The sequence below is a fragment of the Dasypus novemcinctus genome, chromosome 16, assembly GCF_030445035.2.
Source record: "Dasypus novemcinctus isolate mDasNov1 chromosome 16, mDasNov1.1.hap2, whole genome shotgun sequence".
Taxonomy (NCBI): domain Eukaryota; kingdom Metazoa; phylum Chordata; class Mammalia; order Cingulata; family Dasypodidae; genus Dasypus; species Dasypus novemcinctus.
In genome coordinates, this window is record NC_080688.1 from 67,441,172 (window position 1) to 67,450,639 (window position 9,468).

Below are 9,468 nucleotides of genomic sequence, written 5' to 3' on the forward strand. Positions count from 1 at the left end.
CTGTGTAGCCTACTTAGGTACTTTAAATTGCACTGTGTTGTGCTTGGGAAGGAAGAGGGCGCTCTCACCCTATCCTCAGATGGCAGATAAGCTATCTGACTGGGGCCTAAGAGTGGGGTAAATCCTTAGTATGGCAGAAGAACGGGTCAATAAGAGAGCAGGGCCTTTAGCCACCTTTTCCCCAGCATTCCTTCTAGCTGTAGCAGGGAACATGGGTAGCTCACGGTTCCTGGGTTTGTATGTGATGCTAAATGCAGGACTGATGAACTTTGGTGAGCCAAATAGACTCTTGTTTAACCATCAAACCAATGCTTGCTGGTTCCTCCACTATTATTCCAGTCTACCATATGATTTCTGAAGATCCTTTTGTTAGGTCATTTGCTGGCTCAAATACTAAAGTTCTTATCCTCTTTCCTGTTATCTTAAAATTTCACTACTTGGCTTAAGGCCATCTACAATCTTGTTCTATTCTAAAAGACTTTTTTTTTTTTTTTTTTGCCATTTGTTATGTTGTTATATATGAAACTGACGGAAGTATGCTTTTAATTTTTATAAAGTAAATGTGTACACGTGTATTTTTTTATCAAGCAAAACTTTTTTACATACACATACTTTCAAAATTCACTACTGTGGACTTTTGTTTCTGTGAGGATGGAGCAGATGTATTTTTCCCTATTCCTCCCCCTAAATATAATATATTTAAAACTTCTATGCATTAATGTATAAAACTTTCATAAGAAATGTGGATGTAGGGAGAAGGCGGCAGACTTCTGGCTAAGGATCTCAGCATCTGAGGAATGACATGGTGATGAATTCACTGTTTTCTGTCCGGCCTCCCCCCCCCCCCCCACCCATATCCCTATTTGGAGCTGTAGAAACCTGCAACCTGGAAATGCCAACAGGTACATAACAAAAAAGCCCCAACACAAAGCCTGTCTTTAGCCAAAGTACAGGAAATGGGCAGCCTATAAAGATAGAAAATTAAAATTTTAGAAGTAACTGCTCTTTACCAGTTAACCACCACAGAAAAACCTGTGGCCCTACCACCACCCACACCAGCAAAGACTGAGTGGGGAATCCTTATCTCCTACAGAGATGATGTTAGAGCAGGGGTTCTTAACATTTTTTTGTTCCCTGGACCCCTTTGCCAGTCAGGTGAAAACCACAGACCCCTTACTAAGTCCATATTATACTGTGTATTACTTAATAAATACATCACACCTACACCAACACCCCCCCCCCAAGAAGAGTTTTAAAAAATTTCAAATGAAGCTCAGGGATCCCTTGTTAAGAACCCGTGTGTTAGGGTGAACCAGGACTTTTATTGCCATAGGGGAGTAACAAGCCACACAGTCCTTAGGTGTCAGTGGAGAGTTAGTGGAGAACATAAGCTTCTACCCCCACCTGGCAGTGGGAGATGGCATCCCCCACCTCCCCTGCCTGAGCAGTGTCATAGGAAGCCAGGTAAAATAGGTTTAAATAAGATGCTAAGGGGAGCATATGTAGCTCAGTGGTTGAGCACCTGCTAACCATGTATGAGATCCTGGGTTCAAATCCCAGTACCTCCTTAAAAAAAAAAAAGCCAACAAATAAGATGCACAGTTCATAACAATATAAATAGATAAAGGTTTCGGTTGAACATTATTCATCACACCAAGAACCTGGAAGATCTCAAGGTGGATTACAAAGTAATAGATGCCAACACCATGATGGGCATAGATGTTAGAATTATCTGACAAAGATTTTTAAACAGCCATTATTAAACTACTTGAAAAAGAAATGAAAAAAAAAAATGCTTAAAGCAAATGGAAAAAATAGAAAGTCTCAGCAAAGAAGTAAAACCTCTCAGCAAAGAGTGGCAGACTGAATCATGTCCCCAACAAGACACATGTTCTTAATCTGCATTCCTGTATGTGTGAACCTATATGAAAATAGGACTTTTTGAAGATGTTATTATTAGTTCAAGTGTGGCCAAATTGAATAAGGGTGAATCTTAATCTGTATTACTTGAAGGCTTATAATGAAAGGGAATTTGGACACAAAGAGACCAGAAACCAGGAGAAGCCACAAGTCAGATCTGCAGGAAGAGGCCAAGGACATCATCGTGATGGAGGGCTGCTATCACCAGAACACTTCTGATCCTGGGAGAAAGCATGGCTTTGCTGACATCTTGACTTTGGACTTCTAGCCTTCAAACCCATGAGACAGTAAATGCAAGTCTCAGCAGAGAAAAGAAAACTGGAAATTTTTTTAACTGAAGAAAACAACTGAAATGAATTCAATGGATTGGTGCAACAGCAGAATGAAGGGGTCAGAGGAGAGAGTCAGTGAACTGGAAGATAGAACAGTAGAACTTACCCAATCTTAACAAAAGAAAATAAAAGGGGAAAAAAAACAAAGCCCGAGTGACTTCTGGAACTACAACAAAAGCTCTAACATTTGTATCACTGGAGTCCCAAATGAGAGGAGTAAGGAAAGGCTGAAAGAGTACTTGAAATAATGTATAAAAACTCCCTGAAGTCAAGAGATGTAAATCTACAGAATCAAAATGCCGAATAAATTCCTACTAGGATAAACACAAATCCACACTATGTTATATAACCAAACTTAAGGAAACTAAAAGAAAAAATAGACAAAATAGACAACAGATATCAAAATCTATAGAGGCCAACTGGAGGTGTCTTATTATTTTCCAAGTGCTGAAAAAGAATTGTCCATCCAGAATCCTATATACAGTAAAAATATCCTTCAGGAAGGAAGGGGGAATCAAGACATTTCTCAGATGGAGAAGCAAGAGTTGCCTGCACCTATCCAAAAAAAATCAAGTTCTCCAACCAGAAAGGAAATGATAAAAAGAAGGAAAATTTAAACATCAGGAAGGAAGAAAAAACATGGTAAGCAAAAATATGGGTAAATACAATTGACTTTCCTTCTCTTGAGTTTTTTGCATGGTTTGGCTGAAGCAAAATTTACATTACACTGTCTAATGTGGTTCTATATGCATATAGAGGAAATATTTAAGACAGTTATAAACAGGGAAGACTAAAAGGATGTATAGGGAGTTAAGTTTTCTGTACTTCACTCAAACTGATAAATTAATGACCCAAGTAGATTGTGGTATGTATATAGAACAACTATTTACATACATATATTTAATAGAACAATTATTGAAAAAGCTACTTTAAAACCTACATTCAAAAACACTATAGATAAGTCAAAATGGAATTCTAAATGTTCAGGTTATCTACAAAAAAATCAGGAAAATGAGAACAGAAACAAAAACCACAACAGAAAACAAAACAAAGGCAGACTTAAGGACCTAACATATAGATGATTACATTAAATGTAAATGGTCTAAGTACACCAGTGTTTTTATAAATAAAATTTTATTGGCATATACATGCATATACATAAACATTAAGTGTATAGTAAAAGTTGTAAACTTACAAAACAAACATGCATATCATCTCACAGGACCCCCATATATCATCTCACCAACACCCCCTTCATGGTTGTGAAACACTTGTTACAAACTACGAACTAATTATAACCCATATCCTACTACACCAATGTATTTCTAAAACTCTTAGAACTAATAAGCAATGTCAGTAAAGTTGCAGGAAACCAGATCAATATACAAAAATATAAATCTTTATATTAGTGGTGAGCATTATAGACACCAAAATTAAAAGTACATGTGATTTCTATTCACACACAAAATACTTAGTTGTAAATATAACCAAACATTCACAGGACTTGTAAGCTGCAAACTACATAATGCTGATGAAACAAATCAAAGAATAAGTAAATGGAATGGCATACTCTCATGGATTGGAACACTCAACACAGTAAAAATGTCACTTCTCCCTAAACTGACATACAGGTTTTATGCAATTCCTATTAAAAAAATCAGGAAGATTTTTTTTTGTAGATATAGACAAGATTGTTCTAAAGGGTATGTGGAAATGCAAAGGAGCTAGAATGAAATAATTTTGTAAAAGAAAGCAATCTATCTGATTTTAAGACTTAATACATAGCTGTACCATGTTTGTATGGTATTGACAGAGGGATAGACACAGATTAACAGAACAGAATAAAGAACCCAGAAATGGAGCCACACAAATATGCCCAATTGATTTCTTTTCACGGAGGTGCAAAGCAACTCAGTGAAAGCCTTTTAAACAAATGGTAATGGAGCAAGTGGACAGGTATAGGCAAAAAAAAAGAAAAGTTGCTTTGAAGCCTAAATCTCACACTTCAGGCAAAAATTCAAAATGGATCACAGGCTTAAATGTAAAATCTAAAATTATAAAATTTTTAGAAAAAAAATCCTTAGGATCTAGGGTTAGGAAAAAAGGTTTTAGACTTGACAGCAAAAGTGTTATCCATAAATAGAAAAATTGACATCACGTTTCATCAAAATTAAAAATGTTTCTCTATGGAAGATCTTGTTAAGAGCCTGAAAAGACAAGGAATAGGCAAGGAGAAAATACTTGCAAGCTACATTTCTTACAAAGGATTAGTATGTAGAATATATAAAGAACTCTCAAAACTCAACAATACAACCAAAAATCCAACTAGAAAATGGGCAAAAGACATGGAGACATTTCACTGAAGAGGATATTCAGATAGCAAAAAAAAAAAAAAAACAACAAAACAACAACATATGAAAATATGTTCAATATCATTAGCAATTAGGGAAAAGATAAATCAAAATCACACATTTATCAGACTAGTTAAAATAAAAAATAATAACAATGCCAAATCTGGCAAAGATATGGAGAAACTGAATCGTTGATACATTGCTTGTGGGTATGTAGAAAGGTACAGTCACTCTGGAAAACAGTTTGTTTCTTTTAAAAAATGTAACATGTAACTATCATATGACCCACCAGTTGCACTCCTGAGCATTTATACCAGAGAAATGAAAGCATGTTCACCAAAAAGCCTGTGCCAAATATTTATAGCAGCTTTATTCAAAATAGTTAAAAACTGGAAACAACCCAGATGTGCTTCAACAGATGAGTGGTTAGACAAACTCTTAGTTTGCCAGGCTGCTATGATGGATACCACACACTGGGTGATTTAATAAACAGGAATTTATTGTCTCACAGTTTCCTCCAGAGGCTAGAAGTCCAAAACCAAGGCATTAGTAAGACCATGTTTTCTCTCTGAAGTCTGTAGTGTTCTAGTGCTGGCTTGCTGCAATTTTGGGGTTCTTTGTCTTGCATTTCTGCCACCTATCACATGGTGATCTCATCTTGTGTCTGCTCTTCAGTGTCCTCTGACTTCTGGATTCTTGCTGTGACCTCTGACTCACTGCATACAGATTTTTTTCTGCTGATAAGTGACTCCAGTAACGTGGTTTAAGGCTCACCCTGATGCAATTGGGCCACACCTTAACTAATAATACATCTTCAAATGGCACTGTTTACAAATGAATTCACACCCACAGGAATGTGGATTAAGACAATATATCTTTTTAGGGATACATAATTCTACCACACTGTGATATATCCATATAAAGGAATGCTACTCAGCAATAAAAAGGAACAAATTATTGATACCTGCAGAAACCTTGATGGAGTTCAGAGTATCATGCAAACTGAAAAAAGCCAATATATAGTTATATATGATTCCATTTATATAACATTCTTGAAATGACAAATTACAGAAATGGAGAACTGAGTAATGGTTACCAGGGGTTAAGGAGTGGTAGGAGAAAAGGGAAGTGTGTCTGAATATAAGAGGGCAGCATGAGGGATCCTTTTAGTGATGGAAATGTTCTATATCTTAACTGAATCAATGTTAATATCCTGGTTGCGATACTGTACTTTGGAATGATGTTAGTATTGAAGGAAACTGAGTAAAGAAAGGGTATATGCACTTTCTTTGTATAATTTCTTAAATTACATGTGAATCCATTATCTCAAAATAAAAGGTTAATTTTTAAAAAGTCATTAGTATGATTAAGACTTTAAAAGATGAAGTGACTCCCTCTCCCTCAACCAGCTCCCTTCCCCTTCCTGATAGGAGTTGCCCATCAACTGTAAGATGACCAGGACTAATGCATGTGACATGTCAGTTTTGCCCCCCACCATCTCTAAATTGGGAATGTAGCCCCTTTTCCCTGGGTCAAAGCTGGTTACAGAGAATTTGCAGTCACATTGGAGCTTTTAGTTCTACTCTGTCCAGTCCTTAATAGGTCAGCAACCAGGACTCTGTCCCTTCTCTTGCCAAAAGATTCACGGTGTACTAAAGCCCATTGCCCTCTTCTATGCACACAAAATATCTCCCAGCCAGGACCTATTTGGTGAGCTGGACATGGCTTTGTCATTAAAAAAAATTCTTTTAATACTTTTTAAATAAAAGTTAATAGATTACAAAGAACGTTACATTAAAAAACATGAGGTTCCCATAAAGCCCACTCCCCACCCCTACCCCCATCATTTTTGTAAATTGTATTTTTTTGATACATAATCTCAAAAAATGTTACATTAAAAAAACACAAGAGGTTCCTGTATACCTCCACTGCCCCACCCCACTCCTCCCACACCAACAACCTCCCCCATCATTGTGGCACAGTCATTGCACTTGGTGAACATATTTTGGAGCACTGCTGCACCACATGGATAATAGTGTACCCTGTAGTTCACATTCTCCCCCAGTACATTCAGTGGGTTTTGGCAGGATTTATAAAGTCTAGCATCTGACCCTGCAGTATCATTCAGGACAACTCAAAGTCCAAAAAAATGCCACCACATCACATCTCTCTCCCTACCACCAGCAACTACTGTGGCCACTTTCTCCACCTCAATGCTACAATTTCTTCTATTACTAGTCACAATATTTTTATAGTAGAATATCAGTAAGTCCACTCTAATCCATATTTTATTCCTCCATCCTGTGGATCCTGGGATGGTGATGTCCTCTCCACCTCTAGATCAAGAGGGGGCTTAGATTCCACATGGATGATGGATGCAATTCTTCTGCTTGCAATTGTAGGCACTCTTGATTCCCTGGTGTGGTGGTTGCCCATCATCACCTCCGTGTTAGACCAGGGTAAGTCCAACGAACCAGAAAGTAGGAGTTGCAACTCTGCTGAGGCTCAGGGCCCAGCTGGCACATGGGCAGTCCAGAGATTCAAGTCCCCTGAATATATACCATCCCTAGCACCAACCAAAGGTTCAGGAAAAGTGACAGAAGAGGCATGTGTAGAAAGGTCACATCTGAGTCTAGCTCCATCACACTCAGGAGCACAAATTCCAAAATAGGGCCCTCTGACATGACAGAACTCCAAATCCATCTGCCATGACCATATACCCTGTGGGTCTCTGTAGCCTAGGGTTGTATCTACTTTGGCTTTTTCTGGGGTCCTGCTGAGGCATGTGTCAGCGTGACCCCTCTGATGACCTCCCAACTCTTTTTTGAAGCCTCTTAGCCATATAAACTCATTTGTCTTTGCCGTTTCCCCCTTTAATTCAACGTCAAAAAGCAGTTTTTAACACATGATCCTACATGTAGGCTAAGATATTCTGCTGGTCTGAGTTGACCCTTTTATTCAAGGTCTCTTTCTAGTTGCATCACCAGCTAGTGATTGATAGTAATCCAGGAGTCATGTCCCACATTAGGGCTACCAGGTGAGCATAGATTCCATATGCCATGGCATTTGTCATGACTGACCCTAATGTTTGATTTTCATTTCCCTTTTAAAAGTTGTCCCATTAAAATTAAGGTTTGGGGGGGTGTTCTCTTCTGACTACTACCCACCTTCTTTCAGACTTTCTATACCTGCTGTGCCTCACATTGAAGATGCTCTGGGCCTTCTTCTCTTGCTCCCTACTAGAGACCTTTTGTCAGCAGGTTGTATAAACCTCTTTCTGATCTTGGTCTTTCTCATTCATTTGGCTTTACAAGTGCTGACTGTGAACTAAGCTTTATACTTCCACAAAAAATAAACCACTGCCCTCTGATCTTTCTAAAAAAATTTCTTTTTTTAACAGGCTATAAGGCATAGAACAGGGACTTAGGAATTTCTAGAATTATATCTTCATGGTCTGGCCCCAGGGGTACTGTCAGCTCTTTTTTGAACAGGGCAGTGATCTGAGATTGTGCATGGTCCTTATTGAATATTTTGGTCCTGAGATGGAGGCATTAAAAATAGTAAGCCGGATTTGGCTCATTTGATAGAGCATCTGCCTACCACATGGGAGGTCCAGGGTTCAAACCCAGGGCCTCCTGACCCGTGTGGAGCTGGCCCATGCACAGTGCTGATGCGTGCAAGGAGTGCCATGCTGTGCCATGCAGGGGTGTGCCACACAGGGGTGTCCTCACGTAGGGGAGCCCCACAGGCAAGGAGTGTGCCCCGTAAGGAGAGCTGCCCCATGTGAAGAAAGTGCAGCCTGCCCAGGAGTGGCACCACACACATGGAGAGCTGATGCAGCAAGATGACTCAACAAAAAAGAGACGCAATTTCCCAGTGCAACCGACAAGAATACAAGCGGACACAGAAGCACACACAGCCAATGGACACAGAGAGCAGACAATGGTGGGGGGAAGCAGAGAGAAATAAATAAAAATAAATCTTAAAAAAAATAATAAGCCTGTGTCTTTACCTCCTGTTACATGAAAATACCCCCTTATTTTATCAAGGTCCTTTTCCCATCTCTTCTGTAAGAGTTCAAAGAATGACATTTGTTTTAGAAGCCCCATTTGCACAGGTTTTCAGTGACTCAGAATGTTCTACTGCATTTTCTTTGAAAAAGGACTGAAATACACTCCTCCTGTGTCCCCTTCCTCCCTCACAACTCCTGCCTGTATTTGTGTGGGTTTCCAATCCCCAAAACCACACTGTTGAGATGGACATACTGTTTGTAAACCTCTGGGTAATTGTTAAGTCATGTTGTAGACTCCGGGTGGTTCTGTATACAATGCAAAATAAATGTTTTCATTAACAACAAAAAAAGCCATTACTTTGAGGCTTATGATGAAAGATAATAGCCTCTTATCCCACTCTCTCTACTCCTATTCCTGTTTCTTCTGGTTTTACCACTATCTTTCTAAATAATCTACTCACGCTGTCATTTTTTTTTTTTTTTCATTTTTAGGAGGTATTGGGGATTGAACCCCAGGACCTCAAACATAGGGAGCAGGCAAAACCACTGAGCTACATCTGCTTCCCAATGAAAGTTGACTTTTTAGTTAGTTTGTTTGTTTTTAGGAGGTACAGGGGAATGAACCTGGGGCCTCATTTATGGGAAGCAGGCACTCAACTACTTGAACTATATCTGCTCCCCTCTCATTTCTTGATTATTATTTTTAAATTTAGCATCCTTTACTTCCTACTATGGAAAATGAGACTTTAGCTCTCTCAAAGTACCAATACCACCATTGTTACTCATTCACTAGTGGGATTAAATCATAACTTTTGATTTATTCAGTATTCACATCTGAGCCACTTGGTGTACA